We start from the raw sequence: 23,459 nt of genomic DNA, 5'->3' as shown, positions 1-23,459 counted from the left end.
CTCCAGTTAAATGACACTTAAATCATCAGAAGTCTATGGAGATCGGGAAGCAGTCCATCTCAGCCAGTCTGTCCGTAATAAACATGTAAAGCTGTGTTTCACCAAGTCAGGCCATTTGTCCATCTAGCCTAGAACTGTATTCTCTGACTGACAGCAGTCTCTAGTGTCTGAAGCAGTCTCTTCCAGCCCAATGTAACTGGTGGTATTTACACTTAAACCTACAACCTTACGCTCACCAAGTGTATGTTCTACCATTCACTGGTTGCTTTTCTCTTGTTCCTAATGTTAAAGATTGCCTTTATGTTTTTAAACATTGAATTCAAAAGTTTAATTGTTAACAGGAGCAGTTAAATTTCAGAACTAAGTCAGTTCAATGTTTCCCTGCTTAAAACATAAGGACTGAAACAAGGATGATTATGTCCTGTTTCTTAAAGTATAGAAACTATACAAACTGAACGTTAGGTGGGCATACTTATAACCCATGATACAAACTTTGCACAGTACACCTGCAGTTGTCTGCCTGGAGCTGGCACTCTCAATCCCACATTTAGGGCTGTTGGGGAAAAAATTCGGTATAGTTCGGATTCGGCAAAATTCGGCCCGTTTTGATTCGGGCCGTGCCGAAGTCTGAACTCCCCCACTTCAGATCCCCGAAATTTGGGCGAGATCCAGAAAAGACCCTCGCCCCTCTTCCCGGGACTCCTGGGAGGAGGGGGAATGGGTTGTCAAGCCCCTCTGCGCTCTCTGCACAGGCAGGGCAGAGGGGTTTAAAGACCCCCCACCCCTCTTCCCGGGCCTCCCGGGAAGAGGGGGGATGGGTTGTCAAGCCCCTCTGCGCTATCTGCGCAGGCAGGGCAGAGGGGTTTAAAGACCCCCCGCCCCTCTTTCCGGGACTCCCCTGAAGGCGCACGGGGGTCTTTAAACAGATGTGTGCCTCCCGGCTGGGAGGCACAAATTTGTTTAAAGGCCCCCCCGCGCACCTTCAGGGAAGCTCCCTGAAGGCGCGTGCGGGGGGGAACAGATCTGCGCCTTCCAGCTGGAAGGCGCAGATCTGTTTAAAGGTCCTAAATTCACCGAATTTATTCAGGAACACCCCAAACTCACCAAATTCGGTTCCCCGTTTCCCCCCCTTTTTTGAGTTCGGTTCAATCCGAACCGAAAACCGCCGAATCGGGGGAAATTCAGCTGTTTTTCGGTTTGGGCCGAACCGAATCGACGTCCCTACCCACATTTACTCACAAGGAGGAGGAGGTTGAGCTGCTGGAAGAAGTCCACAAAAGCCCAGTCCGATGCTGTAGGAGCTGTTCCTCGCCTTGCCCGGAGAAGGCAGGCAAGGCAGGGAGGACAATCACAAGTGGGGATGGACTATTGGAGGTGGCTGCGAAGAGGCAGCATCCAGCCAACAAAAAATGGCAACAACAGGAGTTGGCAAAGATGGCAGAGGCATGTCAGAGCCTGGTGCAACCTGGGCCCAACCCCCTGCAGATCATGGGAGTGGGATAGGCTCCTTTGGAAGGTTGGGGGTGGGAACAGACAGGAGAGGTGTCCTTAGGCCCACAGCACAGGGGGAGGTGCAGGTGAGCTGGGTCACAAACCAGCATTGGGCTGTAGATTTACCACTCTGTCAGGCACATCACTCCCTCAGGGACAACCCCTGGATTAGAGGGATTGGGGAGGCCAGAGGTGTCCCACCCCTAGGAACCCCTTTAAAAGGTGAACCCAGAGAGAGCCAGGGAGGAATTGCCAGTCCTCACCTGAGGAATAGAAGGAGAGGCGACTGGTGGGAATGGGAGTGGGGTCAGGGTGTAAATAAAAACTCCTCATCACTCTTTTCTGAAGCCCTTCTCAAAGCAAAGTCTACTGACGGGAACACTGGAGTGTGTGACAGCTCCGGACTCCGGACAGCCTTTTGTGGTGAATTTCAAGGTGGTTTTTCACTTATTGGTATACATGTCTAAGAATTATTATTATTATTATTAAGATGTGAGAGGCATAGCACCCTTCATACCACATCCTTTCAAAAGCAACAAAAAGTGGCAGCACTGTAGGGACTCATGACCCAGCATGGTTTAATGTATAGATTGAAAATTGTCAAGATAAGCAGCAGAAATCTCCACCTCCTTTTTGTCATGGCTTCTGTTGATAAGCTATAGATGTACATCACATAGCATACAATCAAATTTATAACTGTTCCAAAACTATTAGTATTCATACCCTGGTTTTTCTAATAGTCCACAGTGTGGGTATATGTAAGGTCTTATCATCCACCTCATTCTCTTCAATTCATTATTCAGCACAGGATATATATATATATATATCCTCTGCCTTCCTTAGCTGTTTTCTTGAGTAAAAATCTTTTAATATTCATTCAGAAAGTCAACTAGAAGGAAACAGAGAATTAGTTTTATTAGTCATCAGCAATAAGGAAGAGATTAAGAGGAGTGTATGGAAGCCAAACCTTTTCCCCCTGCTGGAAATTCTCTAATGATGTTGCTTATCACAGGTATATTTATTTATTTTATAAAATTTATATCCCTTCTTTCTGCCCTCATAAGGGACACCAAGGCAGTTAACAAATGTCATCTTGGTAACATTGAGCACTTTTTAAAAATGACCATACAAACTCATTCATGGCCATTGGGTCAGGGAAACCATTGTCACAGCTCCTTTGAAATAAAATTAGACATAAGGCACTGATTAGCTGGGGTAGTTAATTGCCCAGCTATGAAGGGTGGCATAAAAGTGGATCTCTGCCTTCTCAACTCTCTTTTTGCCACACCTTAGTTTTGTGGTGTAATTTTTTAGTTATTTTGGCTAAGTTTTCTTTCTTGCAGACCCCATAGGGTTTTTAAGGCAAGAGACGATCGGAGGTGGTTTGCCATTGTCTGACTCCGTGTCATGACCCTGGTATTCCTTGGAGGTATCCCATCCGAATACTAGCCAGGGTCAAGGCTGAGAGTGTGTGACTGGCCCAAGGTCACCTAGCAAGTTTCTATGTCAGAGAGGGGATTCAAACCTGGGTTTCCCATATATTTGTCTAACACCTTAACCACTACACCATGCTGGCTCTAGGTTAAGTTCTTACATTTTCAGTAAAAAGGGCTCCCATATACTATTTATGTCTGCATTGTATCTTTGTTTGCTCACCCTGCAGATACTTTAAACCCATCAATATTTCAAACAATATGCTGACACAAAAAAACCTATCTCCAGCATTTAAACCATTTTAACTCTACCACCGTCCATTTGATTTTTAAGAAATCCAAAAAGGTCTCCACACCCAAGAAATGTCCCATGTTCAAGTTCTAGTGATAGGGTGTGAAAATCTCAGTTTTAGAAGTCATGTCTCTGTTGCTTAAGAAGAGCCATTTTTATTTCTAAACATTTCTAAAATGGAACTAGGATCAAGGGTGCCAGGAAACACTGCATACCAATTCCAGTTGATTGAGTGATGATCGGAGCTAGTTGTCTTGAGAACAGCCATTCATCAATTAACATGATCCAAAGTGGCTATTGCAAGGATGCTATGGCCCTGATCTAAATTCCCTCCCACTTGCCATGGAAGCATGGAACTCTCAGCACATATATGCTCTAAAATCCTTACAGCTGCCAGAAGGACTCTGTTATTATGTGAGCTGGCCCTTAGATGACTCAGTTGCCAATTATCTTTATTTATGCTCTAAGCAACCTATACTATTCCTGTAATCACTAGTTATGGCCTGAGCAATCACAGAAACCAGACCTGTTTCTGTTAACCACACTGCATGAACCATTGGTGAAAAGAAATCCCATTTGAGTGATAATTTGGAGGACATCTAAAAAATTCCTGCTAAGCCCCCAAGGTGGTGAACTAATTCCACATTGTTTGTAAAGGTGAGTGGATGGGTCAGTATCATGTGGCAATGACTGCAGGGGGAGGAGAAACAGGCTTAGAAAAACAGGCTTCACCCTCCCATTGGTTATTAGCCATACCTAGGCCATAGTGCCTCCTGCTTTCGATAAGCTAAATGGGTAGATTCAATGGTGTTCCTGGTTCTACTAGAACCATGAAAGAATTTCAGGCTAGTCGTTTGACAATGCTGAGTTTACACAGCCCAAATATATTGAAGTGCAATGATTACTGATTAAGAGATAGGATCCTCCAGCAAAGTTTTCATCCTCCAGCAAAGTTAAACTACAAGCGTTTGGTGTTACACTGCATTCACCCAATGAGACAATGTCAGTGTCATATTTAAGGGTGCATCACTACTCATCACCCATCACCCAATTATAGCTGTCTACCTCAGTACCTTTGAACTAATTTTCTGCTTAATTAGCTCCAATTCTCATTGTCTCGCAGACAATTCAAACCCCTTGAGTGAGTACCTTCTGGTCTGAAAACCTGTTAATATTTAATACTTCTCATTTTAATATCTTTTTCAAATGTTCTTCTAATGGTTGTAATGATTATTTCAAGGATGATCATTTATTTTGATTTAGCTCGACTAAGATGATGATGTTAATATCTTAATATCTCCTTGGGTGGCAGAAGCAGTGAACCGGTTTTTGGACCTGTAGGTACCTTTATTTCGATGTCTGCTTTGCTGAAAACCTGGAATGGTATCAGTGGCTATGAAGACCTCCGAATTATCTCTTATTTTAGAAACCATATTATTTTCCATGTTTCACAGAAACAGAAAAAGTAGTTTGACACTATAGAGATTTTTACTACAGTGGCCAAAATTGTCAAAAATAGCATCAGGGGTATGCAATACAAAATTCCTGAGCAGAAAATATACACCGAAATATTTTTGTTTTGGGATATTACCATGATTTTTCAGAATGGTAACACAAATCAAGGATTATGAATAACATTATTTTAAAATGTGTGTGTGTGTATGTGTGTATGTGTATGTGTTTGGGTGCTTGCTGTCAGCATTGCTGCAGGCATCTTGTTTTATTTTGATTCTCTAAATTTTCCAGGCGGTGGCATTTTCCCCTTCTGATATGATCCTTGCAAGTGATCAGGAGGTGAGTACTCCCAGCTGACCTATGGAGACAAAACCCAGAGAAGGAATTTCCATGGAGGTGTCTCTGCTGAGCTCTGAGTGCACACAATATTCCATGTACAGCCCCAAATGTATGTGAATAACTTTTCACTGGGGGTTCTTTAGGATCAGGAAAAAGGCTGGGGGAAGAGCAAGAGACCCCCTCCTCCACCTGTGCTCCCCCTCATCATTGAAATAAGCTTATATGACAATTATTCAACATTCTTAGAGCTGTTACTCTGATCAAAGCAGTGAACCTGAAGACAACTCCTAACAAACATATCATGTAGCTTAGCCCTTGGACTTCCCACACCAAAGCCCTCTGCCGCCACCTCTTCCAACTCCTCCAGGAACTCCTTAAATAGTAGTAGTCCTAATTACTAATTAAAATATCTCTGCCCAGCATGAAGACATGTGTCCCACAGCAATTGGATGATTGATTCATCACATTCAATCACACACATGTGCTCTATTTTCCCACGTTGAACTAGTTTCAAAGATTGGATGGATGGATGGATGGATGGCAGAGGACAACGTGGCCAAGCACTGCTGCCACACCTCCAGAGAGGTTCCCCGGCCACAGAAAGGCTTAAAATGCCTTTTAAAACTTTTAAAATTCGGAAATGGGTTATTTCCCCCCATTGAAAACAGTGAGGCAATGCTGTTGGTGGAGGGGCGTTTCCCAGGCTGGAGGGGCTTAGAAAGCTGACTAACATCAGCTCTGCCCCTGGGAACACACATACACATTTCTCCTCCAGGATTTAGGTCCTGGGGAGACTGCAGTGTTGGGGGAGCTGCATGCAGCTCCACGGCACCCAGGTGCTGATGGAACTGCCCCCCCACCGCCGCCAGCATAAGTGCCTCTTATCTCAGAAAAAGAGAGCACATACACTGGCGGCGGGGTCACGCCACCTCCAAAGAAGTTTCAGTCCATTTCTCAGGAATGTGCTGTCTGCTTAGGACTGCACTGTTACAATCCAAGTGCTCTATATTTTTCCAGCCCCATACTTTTTCCAAAATTGATCTCTCGAGATGGCTAATCAACATCATTACAGTGGTTCTGACAAGCTTATGGTTGAGGGCAGCGACAGGAATTCACAAAAGGCTAGCCTCCCTCCCTCCTTCCTTCTTCCCTCCCTTTTCCTCAAATTCCCTCCCTGTTGTTTCCTTCCTTGTGGTTCCTGTCTCTTCCTGTGTGGTCCTCCTTTGTCTCCATCCTCTCCCCCCACCCGGTAGTGAAACATCGATATGTAGGGCTGCAACCTCCAGGTACTAGCTGGAGATCTCCTGCTATTAAAACTGATCTCCAACTGATAGAGATCAGTTCACCTGGAGAAAATGGCCACTTTGGCAATTGGACTCTATGGCACTGAAGTCCCTTCCCTCCCTAAACCCTCCTCAGGGTCTGCCCCAAAAACCTCCCGCCGGTGGCAAGGAGGGACCTGGCAACCCTGTCGATATGGGGTATGGATGCATGGCCACCTTAGTATAACATCCTCCCTAAATGTGGAGAAACCAGGTGCCATCAGAGTGGGATTCAACTTTGGTTCTTTAGTTTTGTTTTTAGATTGTTAAATTGTATGGTAGCATCATTTATGTAACTAGGAAGTATTTTATATTATGTTAGCCGGCCTGAGCTCGGCTTGCCAGGGGAGTGCAGGGTACAAATAATTTTATTGTTGTTGTTGTTGCCACACAGCTTTGTTTTCACATTTCCAGCTATAGATGATGTATAATCATGGTCATTGGCACATGACCCAGTATGAGAGAAATATTTAGACTTCAGACGCTGAAATACTTATCAGATATCTGCAAAGAAAGACGCCTTCATCCCGCGTAGATTAACATTACACATTTGTGCATGTTTATTTATATGTTTCTGTCTATGTTTATATAAATAATGAGAATGTGCTAACAAACTTGATGCCACTGATGTCATTAGTTTACTAAAAATGTTTACTAATCCAGGTAATGACTGCAGTGCAACCAATATAAAATTCTTCTACTCGCTCCCCTGTGGCTAGATTGCCCTAATTTGCTTTATAGCCAGTCACTTTATAGGAGCTTTCAGTGCTTCTAGTTAGGGACTCTTCTTCCCAATAGCCTTTATGGGAAGTGTTACTGAAAAAGACGGATACATACCATGCATAAAGTTGAAAACCCATTGGAGTCTACACTGGAGTCCATCAGCTGTGTGGACAACTAGAAGACTAGCATATAAGGAAGTTCTCTTCACATGTCTACCGTGAAGTAGCCATAAAGTGAAATAGCGTGCATTATCCCTTTGACTACAGACATGTAACATGCTTTTATGTATAGGGTTGCCAACCTCCAGGTGGTGGATGGCGATCTCCCACTATTATAACTGATCTCCAGGCGACAGAGATCAGTTCACCTGGAGAAAATGGCCACTTTGGCAATTGAACTCTATGGCATTGAAGTCTCTCCCCTCTCCAACCCCACTCTCCTCAGGCTCTGATCCCCAAATATCAAGGTATTTCCTAGCCCGGAGCTGGCAACCCTATTTATGTATATTTAAAATGAGGGTTGTATTCTCTTAATTCCCTTTACCCAATTTCTTTTATTTTTAAAAGAAAATTGGAATCAGTTTCTAATCAATTCAATTTTAGTCAAAGAGAAATTTGAGGAGAGTAGGGCCAAGAAAGGGAGGCTCTGCAACATTTCAGAATTTATACAGTAGTTGCTCAAAGGCAGGAAGGTTTTCCCAAACCTACCTATCCTTCTGCTAGAGCACCACTCTGTGAAATGTAACATTAAACAACAGCAATGTTCCAAAAGGATGGATTAATTTCAAAGAGGAATGAAAGAGCAATCAACAGTTATATCGCAAAAAAGAAATTACAGACCCCATAACAACACTGGTTAAAACTCATGAATAAAATCAGTGAAGTTTTCAGCAGTAAAACAAACTTAGTAAAATCATGTATCTCAACTACTATAACAAAGAAAATTACACACGTTAAGGGGTTTCTCTTTATCCATTAAAATAATCCCGACATCCTAACAATAATTTCCACAGATGAGAACCTTACCACAGTTATAAGTACTGTAATAAGTACAAGTTAATTTCAATCTTGAATCAGAAAAGGATTCTGTACTTAGCTGCAGGATACCCTTAATCCCTATTTTATGCATAACTAATTATTATTTAGGTAGCTATGTGACTCAGAGATAAGCTATCTCTATAAAACCTTCCAAATACCTATACGCTAATTTAATTTTTTTCTCTCAACAATGTAACACACTTGAAATGCTCAATAAATTGATATGAGCTCTTTCCCTTAACACCTTGAGGTTTATTTTTTAAAATTTCTAGTGGAACTAGCAGAGTTCCTTAGCAGTCATTTTAGTCTCGCAAGATAGTAATGCTCATCAGTGTAGTTAATTTGAGGCTTCCTTATCTTGCTAACATCTTTCTTTCCTCTGTTGCTAACATACAGTAGAGGAAATTACAAGGGTCTGGAACTTTGTGCAAGCCACAAAATTCCAATGAAATATCATTTCACGGGTAAGAAGATCACCAGCATGGTTCTTGATTCAGGTTTGAAACCAGTGGTGTAGATATTAATAAGGATTCCATTTAAGCTTGGACATAATTCATCCTCTGCATACTTTTGATAATCAAGTTGCTCTTCAAAAGTCAGAACAGAAAAATCTACTGCTTCTGTGCACATATTAGCATTACACCCTACTCAGTATTGCTCTGACTCTTGTAAACAATCTTTCAAGTGGTAAGGGTAAAGGCAGTGATAGAAAGTACAATGTACAAGTAGAAGTAGCTCTTTGAATAGGGTTGTGGATATTGATAAACCCAAACCAGAAATGAAGCCAAAATTAGCTGTTTCAGTAAATTTTGGGTTTCGGGTTTACTGAACTCCTAAACCTGGGGATAAAGCCGAAGCTGAATAGGCGATTCCTGAAATATTGGGCTTTTTGGGTTTGGCTATTCGCTTTCTTTCTGACTGGTTTTGTTTGGGGCCCCTGGGTGGGGCCCTTTTGAGGCGGGGATCATGTAATCGGAGCCAACATGGTCTGACCAGCTTTCCAGGTATATCACCCAACAGAAGACTAGTCTGCAAGCAGAAGAGTCATTAAAAGATGGGGTTCACCCAGTCCCATCCGGAGGGATATACCCTCCAAATAAAAAGAGCCAGCTTCAACAGCTGCTGACACCACCAGGCTTCCAGAGGAGATTTCTTCATCCACGTGGATGAGCAATCCTAATGACACTTTCCTGGAATAAGCTCTATTGACTAACATAGGATTTACTTCTGAGTAGACCTGTTTAGGATTGCTCTTCCAGTCCAGTTACAATCCTTCATGTGGTTGGGTACATTATTATAAGGAAGAAGGTAAGTGTGAGATAGCAGTCATCTCATCTGATGATGGCTGTACTTTCCCAGGAAGAGCAATCATGGCTAAGGATGTGTTGTTGTTTTTGCTAGTTCACACTACAAACCTCACTGAGGTTGTGTGTGCCTGATATGAACAAAGGAAAACATTAGATTTATTTTCAAGTTATGATAGCTCTGAGTGGCTCAGACATCAAGCTAAACAGGGTGTGATTTAGCAATGTTCTGTATGATTGACTAAATGCAGGCCACTCCATTAATTATTGTTAATTAGGATCCATCAAACCAGGATCTAAAACCATTCTTTTAGGTTGGTTTATTGTCCCTAGTTAGCCCTAAATATAGGTTTTTGTGACATATGAACACAGAAATTTCGGCTTTATCATAGATTTCTTTTCACTTTTGCCCTCATGCATACCCTGCCTACAGAGATGCGGGTCAGGCAGAAGGCAAGGAAACTAGTTTGTCTGCAAGCAGAATCCTGCTTAACAAACTAGCCATAGTTAAACTAAACCAAGGTTTGGTTTTTATGGTGATTGAATTTAGCCTCTGCCAGTTACTAAGAAATAGTTAATCATGAATTTGGAGTCAGCTCAATGAACTCTCACTACTATAAATTAAAAGCACACAAGTCAGTCCAAACATTACAATAGTGCTCCATATAGTATGCCCTCATTTTACTCTGGCTCAGGTTGCCAGCTCTGGGTTGGGAAACACTTGGAGATTTTGGGGGTGGAGCCTGAGGAAGGTGGGGTTTGGAGAAGAGAGGGACTTCAATGTCCTAGAGTCCAATTGCCAAGCAACCATTTTATCCAGGGGAACTGATCTTTGTCGCCTGGAGATCAGTTGTAATAGCTGGAGATCTCCAGCCACCTCCTGGAGGTTAGCAATTCTAACTTTGGCATGTGGTTGTGTGAACATTGGCATATAACCTGAGCTAGCTAGGAGCACTGATATTTTCCTGTAATGATCTCTGAGAACATGACAGCATGTTTTTCTGACTGACTATTCACTTCAGAATTGGGAAGAGAAAACAAAAGTGAAAGCCTATTAATTAACTCCCGGGGGTCAAAGACACTTGCAGAATTTTTAAACAATAATTATCTTTAGAAGTAGGTCTTGTAATTTAGGCCTTAAATCCCCACAGAAGCACTGGCCAAGTCGATATTTAGAGAGAGAATGAGATTTCCAAACGTTATTCCCTTTTTATGGCTGGTTTTCGGCTCCCTGGAGCTGAATTTGATTTGCTTGGGCTTCATAAAATAACAAACATATCTCTGCTTCCCTTCTAATTTATGGTGCAGTATATTTTGTCTTTTATTTAATAAAAAAGTGAACATTCACCTGAGAATCAGCATGATTTGGAATAACCCTGACTCTGAAAAAAAAAGTATCTGAAACTCAAAAACAGGTAATTACATTTCCCTTGTTGAAGTAGTACAGCACAGTGACAAAATGCTGTGCTAGTTCTACAGGACGGCTTGAAGTATTTGCATTAAGACCATAACAATATTTCCATTATACATAAGCAGACAGATAATAAGTATTGTTGGAATACATGAACTACTGCATCTATTAACTGAATGACAGAAAAGCAAGCCCAAAACAGCCCTTTAGGGGTTTTGTGTTATGTGTGTTAGGAGGGTTATTGTTTCATATTACAAAAAGAAAAATCATGGCTCCAGATTTTCTGATAATACATTTTTGTAGAACTACATTGGAATATAAGCAGTCGCTTAAATTTATACTAACTTAGAAGTACCCAGGCAGTGGTCCCAGGTTCAAACTCTGGTATCTCCAGATCATCTCCATGATCTCTGGCTTGAAGTGGTAAGTGATATGAAAAAACGTTTATCTGATACGCTGAAGAACAGTCCCAGTCAGAGCAGGGAATAGTAATAGACTGCTAATCTGACTCAGACAGTATAAGGCAGCTTCATTTGCCCATGTGCATGGGATTTGATTCTAAGTGTTGTCTCTTTGACCTAAATTTAGATTACTTTAACTTGATCTTTCCTTTCTTCAGTTTGTAGACTTGTCATCTGAAAATAACTCTACTATAGGATTACCTTGACGTTGACCCATACTGGTCCTGTACACATGACACAATCATGTTCAGGCAGTACAAATAGTGGGAGGAGCAAGATGATTACTTATGGTGGTCAACACAGATCCTATGAATGTATAAAATTATACATGCATAAACTGTCTCCCTGCAATCAGGAATTCTTGAAAAGTAGTGTGCCCAATCCCATAGGCTGTGTGATGTTAGTATGGGTAGCACATGATTTTGCTATGCCCTCTCCATGTGTCAATTGTACATGGTTATATATTCTGCACAGGGCTACTGACATTCTCAGTGATCATGATTCTGGTTGCTTTCAAAACTACTGACATCTTTGAGGCAATACTAGGGCTGTCGATTCGGTTCGTCCTGAACCGAAAAACAGCCGAATTTCCCCCGATTTGGAGGGTTTTTGGTTCGGATTGAACCGAACACAAAAAAGGCGGGAAAACGGGGAGCCAAATTCGGCGAGTTCAGGGTGTTCGTGAATAAATTCGGCAAATTCAGCTCGCCGTTTTCCCGCTCTCTGTTCCCCCCCTGCGCGCCTTCACGGGGCTTCCATGAAGGCGCGTGGGGGGCTCTTTAAAGAGATTTGCGCCTCCCAGTCGGGAGGCGCAAATCTCTTTAAAGAGCCCCCCCGCGCACCTTCATGGGGCTTCCCTGAAGGCGCGCAGGGGGCTCTTTAAAGAGATCTGCGCCTTCCAGCTGGAAGGCACAGATCTGTTTAAAGGCCCCCCGCACGCCTTCATGGAAGCCCGGTGAAGGCCCACGGGGGGGGCAAATTTTTCCCCGAACTCCGGATCTCGCGCCAAAGTTCGCGGATCTGAAGTGGGGGAGTTCGGACTTAGGCACGTCCCGAATTTGAATGGGCCGAATTTTGCCGAAGCCGAACTTTCCTGAATTGTTTTTTTTTCAACAGCCCTAGGCAATGCAGCATTTGCATTAAACCAACTAGGTGAGATTTTCAAGTGATTTGCGATGAGAAGCCATCAGTAGCTTTATTACTACACTAAATCACAAATGTATTGTATCTTTCTATGCTTGTAGACTGAACACATCCTCTCTTCTATCTGAAAGTTGTATGGAAGTTCCCTTGGATATAGGAGGAAGTTAAAGACAGAAATACATTTGCACTTCAAACCAATGGAAATAACAATATTAACCACCTGTCTTAAGTTTTAAATGATGTATGAACATAACTTTAAACAAGGTTGTTAGGCAAACTATCTTTATATTCTGAGTATTTGTGTCAGAATAGCAGGTAGGGTTGTGCATACCGATATACCCAAACCAAAAATAAACTTGAAATTAGCTGTTTTGGCAATATTCAGGTTTCAGGTAGACTGCAAACCAAAACCTGGGAATCTGCCCCAAACCAATCAGAAATCAGATTTTTGATGACTATAATAAAGGACTGCTCACAGGATGTCATTTGCCACAAAAACAAATGTATTTTGTGCCTTATTTTTCTTGCCTTTAAGCTGTTTTCCTCAGTTTGGAAGCTAATTTGTATGGACCTCATGCTATGTGCCCCAGATATGAAGGGAGGCCCCAGACTTTGAAGCACCAGCCTGCCAATCAACTCTTTATGCCAGTCCTCTTTCCACTGAATGTCTGAGCCTAAAAACTGATGGACACCTCGGCTCACAAATGCCTGTAGGATGGCAGTAACCCTTGTGGGCCCATAAAATTGGACCCCCTGTCCAAAAGTTCACCAAACTTCGATGGCCATCTAAGGAGAGTCCCTTGCAGCCTCCTTGCAACTTTGGTGACTCTACCTCCAAAAATGTTCCCGTAGGAGCTTTGAAAAAATCTCCAAAGACTATAATAGACCCAATTTTTTTTGGTAAACCTGGAAACAAAGCTGAAATACCCCTTTACCGGTATGGGTATTCAGCTTATTCTGAGTTTGCTGGGGGGGAAATTGGGCCCAATAAACCTGAACCCAAAAGTTACCAATTTTTTTTTTTTGCACGACCCTAGTAGCAGTAGAGCAAGTCATTGAGGAATGGATTCCAATTATAAAGCAAAATATGTTTTCATACCTAGAAGAAAGAATTGAATGGCAGAAAGGCGGAGAGAAGCTCTGATGGAAGCCTCTGCTTCCTTTTCCCGGAGTTTTCATGGGATGGTGCTCCTGCCTTAAACATTAACACTGTATTAATCATCAGAAAAGTCCAGATTCCAGATCAAGTCAGCTGACTTCTCTCCTGTGTATTCACATAAAGGATGTTCCTCTCATCCAAGCAATTTTGAAGGTGACAAATATTACTGATGCTGAATTTATGGGAATGCTTGTTCCTTGTTTATTAACTCATCTATCTTGAGAGAAATAAAAGGACCAAATGGAAAACAAGTAGGCCTTTTCTTATCCTGTCAACCCAATGATGTCCTGAAATAATCAATATATATATATAATTAACAAACCATGCCAGTGTGTTTTAACACTTTAGTAACCTTCATTTGATGGGCTGTGGCCACCTTTGCTAGCATCAGCCAACGCAAAGCTAATTAAAGCCTAATTATAGTATTACAGCTTACTACTATTCTTTTTCAACTATCTTGCTAAAATGATCTCCATGAAAACAAGAGAGAGAAAAACCCTTAAAACACAGTAGTACATTGTGATTATTATTCAGAATCTCTGATGCACATTTAGAGTTTCATAATCACATGGAATACATGGCCCTGCAATTATGCTTATTAAATAAGAAAATAGATATGGGGAGAAGGCAGTTAGAAATAAAATATTATGTCTCTCTAAAAGTAGAATGAAGCAAGCTTCCTGTGCATGTCCTTAACTGGATTAAGAACCATGCCCACTGGGCATACTGAGAACTAACATAAACATAATCACTAGGGAAACTCAACTTGTTTGACCTTCTTTGATGACACAAAAGATGAGCTTGAGATCATCTAAGTGCTGCCTGACAAAGTTTGTCTCAAGCTCAGCAATGCTGAGTAGCTTTGTGCTTGCACAGTAGCCACATATGTCCTAGGGCCACATCGTTGCAGCTTATGGCTGCTCTTGCCCAGTCCAAGAACTAAATCATCATCATGGTTGGATCATGCAATGCACTGATTTGTTGCAAAACATGGAATCATTTGCTGTTTGTTCCATCCTTGTGCCTATGTAGCTGGTAGTGTCCTATAGAGGAAGTTGAAAGGAACAGTTAGGAGGGTTAAATCTCTTGAAAAGGCTTGGGGGTTACTCAAGTCCACATTACTAGAGGCTCAGCTAGCTTGTATACCGCAGGTCAGGAAAGGTAGTAATAAATCCAAGAGGTCACCACCATGGCTAACAGGTAAGGTGAAGGAAGCAATTAGAGAAAAAAAGTCTTCCTTCAGAGACTGGAAGGTTTACCCAAACGAGGCGAACAGAAGCAAACACAAACTTGCACAAAGAAATGCAAGCAGATAATTAGAGATGCAAAAAAAAAAAAAAGATTTTGAGGGGCATATTGCTAAACACATCAAAACAAACAATAAGAAATTCTTTAAGTATATTAGGAGTAGGAAACCAGCTAGGGAAGCGGTTGGACCATTGGATGACAATGGGAGTAAAGGAACTGTAAGGGAGGATAAAGCGATTGCTGAAAAACTAAATGAATTCTTCTCATCTGTTTTCACTGTCGAAGATTAGGGCAGATTTCTTCTCCTGAACAGAGATTTTGGAGAGGGGAAAATGAGGAACTGAGGCAAATAGTGGTAACAAGGCAGGAAGTCCTAGAACGTCTAGACAAACTGCAAACTAACAAGTCACAGGGACCAGACAGTATTCATCCTAGAGTTCTTTAAGAACTCAAATGGGAAATTGCTGAACTTCTAACAAAGATATGTAATATGTCCCTTCGATCAGCCTCTGTACCAGAGGGCTGGAGAATGGCCAATGTAACACCCATTTATAAAAAAGGTTCCAGGGGGGACCCAGGAAATTACAGGCCAGTTAGCTTAACGTCTGTTCCCGGTAAATTAGTGTAAAGCATTATTAAAGATAGAATTGTCAAGCATATAGAAGGGCAAGGTCTGCTGAACAAAACCCAACATGGCTTCTGTAAGGGTAGGTCCTGTCTCACTAACCTATTAGAGTTTTTTGAAAATGTCAATAAGCATGTGGACAGGAATGAGCCTGTGGATATTGTGTATTTGGATTTCCAAAAAGCTTCTGACAAAGTCCCCCACCAAAGACTGCTAAGCAAACTTCATAGTCACGGGATAAGAGGACAAGTCCTCCTATGGATTGAGAGCTGGCTGAAAAATAGGAAGCAGAGAGTAGGAATCAATGGTCTGTTCTCCCAATGGCGGGATGTGAACAGTGGGATGCCTCAGGGATCTGTGTTGGGACCGGTGCTTTTCAACTTGTTCATCAATGACCTGGAGTTGGGGTTAAACAGTGAAGTAGCCAAGTTTGCAGATGACACCAAATTATTTAGGGTGGTTAAAACAAAATCGGACTGTGAAGAGCCCCAGAAGGATCTCTGCATACTGGAAGAATGGGCATTAAAATGGCAAATGAGATTCAATGTGAGTAAGTGTAAAGTGATGCATATTGGGACAAAAAATCCCAACTTCACATATACACTGATGGGATCTGTGCTGGCAGCGACAGACCAAGAAAGGGATCTTGGGGTGGTAGTGAATAGCTCAATGAAGATGTCAACCCAGTGTGCGGCTGCTGTAAAAAAGGCAAATTCCATGCTGGCTATAATTAGACGAGGAATAGAGAATAAAACTGTGATATCATACTGCCCTTGTACAAATCTATGGTGAGACCACACTTGGAATACTGTGTACAGTTCTGGTCACCACACCTAAAAAAGGATATTACAGAGCTTGAGAAGGTGCAGAAAAGAGCAAACAAAATGATTAGGGGATTAGAGCAACTGTCCTATGGGGAGCGGTTAATACGCTTAGGGCTGTTTAGCTTGGAAAGAAGGGGAGACATGATAGAGGTCTATAAAATTATGCATGGTTTGGAGAGAGTGGACAGGGAGACGTTTTTCTCCCTCTCCCATAATACTAGAACTCAGGGTCATCTGCTAAAGCTGGAGGGTGAGAGATTCAAAACAGATAAAAGGAAGTATTTTTTCACACAACACATAGTTAAATTGTGGAACTCCCTGCCCCAGGATGTGGTGATGGCTGCCAGCTTGGAGGGCTTTAAGAGGGGAGTGGACATATTCATGGAGGAGAGGGGTATTCATGGCTGTTAGTTAGAATGGATATTAGTCATGCTGCATACCTATTCTCTCTAGTATCAGAGGAGCATGCCTATTATTTTGGGTGCGGTGGAACACTGGCAGGATTGTGCTGCTGCACTCGTCTTGTTAGTGGCTTCCTAGAGGCACCTGGTTGGCCACTGTGTGAACAGACTGCTGGATTTGATGGGCCTTGGTCTGATCCAGCAGGGCCTTTCTTATGTTCTTATGTAACTTCATTAGATATATTGCATTGCTTGTTTTTTTGCATTGCTTGCTTCTGCAGAAAATTGAGGGCAGGATAGAAATCTAAAAAGCAAGCAAGCAAGCAAGCAAGCAAGCAAGCAGATCGATAGATAGATAGATAGATAGATAGATAGATAGATAGATAGATAGATAGATAGATAGATAGATAAATAAATTAATTAATTAATTGTGCCTATGGAGTCAGTAGCATCTATCTGAGAAAAGATCACAAGAAATGACTGCAAGATTATCTGGCGGCAGACACCAAAGGCACACAGAGACACCAAAGTAAAAAAGAATCAACTTAAAAATTAAAAATCAGAAGATGGGGGGTTAGCTGAAAGAAAGCATTCTAGTCAAGACAGAAAGTGGTGTAATTGTATAAATCAGATATAATATACCTAATGATCACCTTGTGACTGAAATACATGGCATGAGCCAAACTAGCAGTTGATTGAACATTGCTAGTGCATACAAACAGATGTATATGTATTTTTTTGCAGCTTTATTTTCACAGGTGTGCACATGGCTTCTACCACTAACTCAGACATATTAACTGTTGTGTCCATGATGACCAGAGCTTTGGACACTGAAAGCACCAATAACTTGATTGAAAGTCATGCCGGCTGACAGTTAACAATATTGACTGGCACTGATAGGCCATTGCATAGCCAGATCAGGGACATTTAGTCAAAGACACCTGAGTGACTGTTAGGGTTGCCAGGTGGCTTAGAATGGCAGGCAATTGCTGGCTGACAGCAAGGATCACATGCATGCATGGCTGCAAGCAATGGGATCTTGTTATTTCCAGAAGTGCTTCAGCATGACGGGATGATTTACCACTCAAATGGGGGTTTGAGTGGTAAATCGTCCCATTGTGTTGTGGTGTTTCTGGAAGTAAACCAGAAGTAATGCGACTGTGCCGCTCACGGTCGTACACATGTGATCCCCACCTCAAAAATATCCTGCCAGAGGAGAGGAGGGACCCGGCAACCCTAGTGACTGTAGATATATTTTGAACTGTGTTGCAAGATATTAATGTCTAACTTGTTTTCTTCTCCAAGTGGAAAATGGGATTCTTTAGGATAAAGATGGATTTGTTTATGACATATGTCTGATATAACCTACTTTCATATCACATTACCTACATAAACATATTCAGATATACGTGAAATTGCTTTATTCCTGTGAAATCAAAATAATTGTTTTCACCTACATTAGGCTTATTCCAAACAAGTTTCTTACATTTAAAAAGAACAAGAACAAAACCCTGGAGAAGTAACATAGGATTCACTTTGTAACATCATGCTTTTTATGTTAAGGGTTTTAAAGAACCACCTTGAAAAGCATTACAGATGTGATCATCCACTTTCATATTTACTATTTAATTAAGAACAATCTCAGTTTAATCATCAAATTCCAAGAGAAAAAATATATATCCAAGTTCATTTCAAAGATAGATAGATAGATATAAATCTCTAGCAAAAGCAAATGAACTAATCAAATATAGCCCTCAGGCATTTATGTCTTAAAGCTGCAATTCCACATAGACTAAAACAAAGCTCTACAAATGATACTAAATCAGCATGCACAAACATTTTGCTTTAACAGATCCATTCTGCTTAGTGTCTCTATGCAGACTGAATGCTAGAACAAACAGGCAGACCATTTCACAACAAAGTTAAGCTGCGGTGTTGGAAGTTAAATTGATTTACACCAGAAGTTGAGATCCATTTACTAATTTAAACAACATAATCCAGACTTCCCCAAAGGAACATTGATTGGGTCATGAGGTTTATTCCATTGAACATGTTATCTCTAATTATGGATATTTTGATGCCTCTAAGAATGGCAGGAGGGAAAACACATCCAGTCCCCACTGGGACAAAGGTCAGGACTCTAGAATAGTAATAAGAAATAGAAAAACATCCATCATAAATGAATCCTAATCTTTTTTGAATCCAATATGATTTTCTGGGTTATTATTTAAAGAGGCAATTCCAGAGTATTTATTGAATCTCTGACAATTATTTTATTCAGTTTAAACACTTTATATCTTTTGTGTGTGTGTGTGTGTGTGTGTGTGTGTGTCAAGTGCCACCAGCCCACTTCCAATTTATGGTGAAACTATGAATAAATGACCTCCAAAATGTCCTATTTAGGGCTGTGCATATTGCTAAATCCAAATTGAAAATAGCCATTTCGGCAATATTTGGGTTTATTTTTGGCTGAATACCAACACATGGGAATCTGCCCAAAGCTGAATAGGCGATTCCCAAAAAGCCAAATAGATATCCGGATTAAAAATATTGTCGATAATCAGATTTTTTGGGTTTTTGCTATTTGCCTTTGCTCAGATGCACGGCTCTGTGCCTTCTCCCATTTTTCTATCTTTGACTGGTTTTGCTAGGACCCTGAGTAATGTCCTTGTTTAGCTGCACCATGACCATGTCTTGAAATCAGATTTTTGATGACTATATTAAAGGATTGTTCACAGGAAGTCTTTGCCATCAAAAGCAACCCAGATATGAATGGATCCAATATGATTTTCTGTGTTATTATTTAAAAAGGCAATTCCAGAGTATTTATTGGATTTCACTTATGCATTGCTGGATTCAAGCCTATATAAAGAGCCATTGCAACTGGACAATTGGTTTTGTATGTAAGTATTTAGGTCAGGAAATGTATGGCTTACTATATATTAAGGAAAGAGAAAGACAAAAACCTTGAGAAGACAAAGATAGCCAGTTATTATTAGAAATGGTAGCAATTTATTCACTTACTAGGACTATTGATATGGCTTGGTACCAAAATGTCACTCATATTGTCTACCTACCAAAACTCCTTTACTGTACATGTCAAACTGACCCACTGAAAAGGGAGATTTATTAGAATTTCTTATGCAGAGCCTTGTTGTGAGCTGAACTACATATTTTATATTGAGACATCTTTTTCAGCACCAATTTAGCATGACTGAAAATCAGTGATCAAAGCCCTTGACCTCATATCTCCATGCGTAATCTAAAAGTTCCAGTAACCTCATAAATAGTAGAGGAACAGTGATTTTGTGTATCCTGTTAGAAGCTTTCCTCCAAGCAATACAATGTTCTCAAATCTCCCTGCAGCTTTAAGTTTCATCTGCTTCAGTAGCCCTGTGCCTTACATATATAATGGCAGTTAAACAGAACATCTTCCTTTTGCTCATTTCACATGAAATCATTTACACTGAAGCCTCTCCCCACACACACACACTATACCGTCAAAGTTAAAGTGCTTGGCAGGGTAATGTGTAGCTGTGAAAGCTCATGTATACTGTCAGAAGAATGTAAAGTATACGAAAAACATGTCCAATGTATTGTACTGAGACACAAAGTCTAGGTTAAACTAAAGCCACGGCTTCACTGAGTTACTAGAAATGGCAATATGAGTTCATTATTCTACTCCCCTCCCCTGCTGGAATCCGCCAATTCTTTTGAGAATCAACCATTTAGTCCCATCAAAGTGATTGTTTATATTCCTAAAGGCTCCATCTCAGAACTATGAAAAAGACATTTGGTTCTATTATGTGGCCCCATGCTATTTGTTCCCAATGGGAAGCCTATGGACTTCCCTTGGCTTATATCTACTCCTATTTTCTCCTGCACCGTTTTCATGCTCAAAACTGGTTCTCTGGACAGCTTTTAGATAGTTAGGTGGTGGTGGGGAGGCACCCCTTTCTTTCTGTCTTTTGTCCTTATCTAGAATAAAAGCAACCTGAAGGGAGGAGCAGCTTGATAGTGGCATGGAGAGTAATCACCTATTTCCCAAACCCATGCCACTACTCTATATAAGCGCTCCTATGGCTGCTTTGTTCCAGTTCCAATACAAAAAGAGTGCCTGTATGCAAATAAGCATTTAGGCATAACTTGCTTATAACTTTTGTTGTTTCTTCAAAGTGGCCATTAAATAATAAACTGTGGATAGAGTAACAGCCTTATCTTTATGGCTGCTTTGTAAGGATGAACTAAAGGTAGAGGTCCCCTGTGCAAGCACCGGGTCATTCCTGACCCATGGGGTGACGTCACATCCCGATATTTACGAGGCAGACTTTGTTTACGGGGTGGTTTGCCAGTGCCTTCCCCAGTCATCTTCCCTTTACCCCCAGCAAGCTGGGTACTCATTTTACCGACCTCGGAAGGATGGAAGGCTGAGTAACCCTTGAGCCTGCTACCTGAAACCAACTTCCATAGGGATCGAACTCAGGTCGGGAGCAGAGCTTGGACTGCAGTACTGTAGCTTATCACTCTGTGCCATGGAGCTCATAAGGATGAACTACACACTGGGAAATCCAATCATGGATCTCTACAATACCTTGTAGTTTGGTCTGGAAACATTTTAGTTTTAACATTCTGTTTAAGATGTACAAGTTATCTGCAACACTAAATATAGGTGCCACTAAAATTAATAACTTCCTAGGACTTGAGTTTTGTTTTGCTGCCCAGTTATTAAATATTTTTCTAGCGATAGCTGACACAGCTGTTGGAAGAGACTAATTTTAAAAGATTACCACTTAAATAGATTTAAGTAGTAAAGTGCTTCTTTTTTTCTTCCTTCTACATCCTTTTTTCACAATGTGGAATTAATGCGATTCTCCCAAAAAGCTTCAATTTGTCACAGCATGGCTTCAAGGTGTTATTTTCTAGATTTTTAGACATTGACTGAAAGGCGAACACTCCTCCCCCTTCAAATCTCATTGTAGTTCTGTTGTACATATAGCAGTGATTTTGTAAACAGAAAACCAGTGAACTTCTATTGACTTTTCAGTGAAGAGTAAGAAGACATAAAAATAGTGCCAGGGTTGTAAGATCTGCAGTCCATATCAGCATTGCAAGTTTTGGGGAAGAGGTAGAAGAGTACTGGGAGACAGATTTTTTTCAGTTGTGAAAGTACTCCCATTAGAATCAGGTAACTGACAAACATTTTCTCTAGATTTACACTTCTTTTATTGGTTTGCATTAAAGCCCATTTTATGACCCTGACAAGGGAAGTCAGGGCAACTGAAAGATGATTTTCAAAGGAAAAATGATGTATTTATCTACAACAATGGGCATGAGATATCATTCAATATATGCCTGCCCACAAGATAAGTGCCGCATTAGAGGCTTGGCAATATTTACTCCAACCAATGAGGTGAAACAAGTGTCTCCAGAGACTGGGCTTTGTTCTGTTATAGCCCTGTCCATAGATGCTGGCCTGACACAAAATCCGCAAGTCTTGAGGCATCAAAGAAACCTTATCCACCAGGACCTTAATTTTGTCTTTTTTTTCATTCTTTTTGTAAATTCCTCTTTGAAGCCCTACCACCATTGGCTGGGCACTAGCCCAGCTAGTGATGCTTCATGCTACACTCGTGTTAGAGAGGTTGGCACAATGGCGTTCAAACACAGCCTTCAACAAATTTCTTTGTAGAGGGAAGGAGAGAAAACAGATGGTGCTGAGGGGAAAAAAAGATCAACTGCCCAACTTTGCCAATGCTATATTTAGAACAAGGCCTGGAATATGGTAACTGCAGGTTACCTAGCAGTTTTTCTTACTGTCCTCTGGAAGCACCCTGAGATCCTGATCACAAATATTTAGCAAAGTATGAGCCCTGCAGTAATCCACTTAGTGTAGTTTGCCACGCCTGCAGGTGTTGATGCATGGCCACAGTGACTGGGCCCATGGTGGAACTGGACCTGCACTTACATCAATTCTCATGCCACCAAATTCCAGCCTGCTTTCTTTGTTTTGGTGCATTGGTCATCAGCAGCATTAGTTGCACCCCCATGCTCCCAAAGCACTGCACTCTGAGCAGGTCCCAAATCCTGTGTCATTTATTCATTTATTACACCGTGGCAGTGCCTGCTGTCTCCTCACTCCAGAGCCACATATGACTCACCATCCATGTTGCACAGCATGCCTGCCTCCAGGCCACCCTATATGTGGTTCTCCAGCAGACTTGATTCCAATGCTGCCACCCTGTCAGCTAAAGAAGATGACTTGTTAGAAGCTCACCTAGCCACCATTTCTGGATGTTGGACCACCCTGACCTTTCCTGCTTCTCAGTCCTGGCCACAGTCTCCTAGATACTGGGTTTCTCCTCCTCATCCGATGATAGGTTGGTGACTTCCTTGAAGGCAAGCCATCCCCCCATTCGATGGGCTTTCCAGGGGGTAATCTCTAAAAGAAAACAATTCTTAGAAAGTGAGAAACCACCAAATTTACCTTTATAATTCATATTTCCCCCCAATTTGACTATCCCTACATAAGTATACTCAACTGCCTAACAAATTACTTATTTATCTAAGAATGTATCTAACATGGTGTTTTGTTTTTAAAACAATATGTACACCACCAGGGTACAAAATGGTTACCGCCAGGCTCTGGACACAAAATGGCACCAATTTACCATCCACTCAGTGGGCTGAAACCTCACATTCCAGGCCTGCTGGGGAATGCTTAATAGGGCTAGTGCAGATCTGCACACATCACTCTTCACACTAGGCTCACAGCCAGCACCCACTTCAAAAAC

The sequence above is a fragment of the Euleptes europaea genome, chromosome 4 (assembly GCF_029931775.1).
Source record: "Euleptes europaea isolate rEulEur1 chromosome 4, rEulEur1.hap1, whole genome shotgun sequence".
Lineage (NCBI taxonomy): Eukaryota > Metazoa > Chordata > Lepidosauria > Squamata > Sphaerodactylidae > Euleptes > Euleptes europaea.
The sequence above is the reverse complement of the archived record's forward strand: the minus strand, read 5'-3'. Positions refer to the sequence as shown.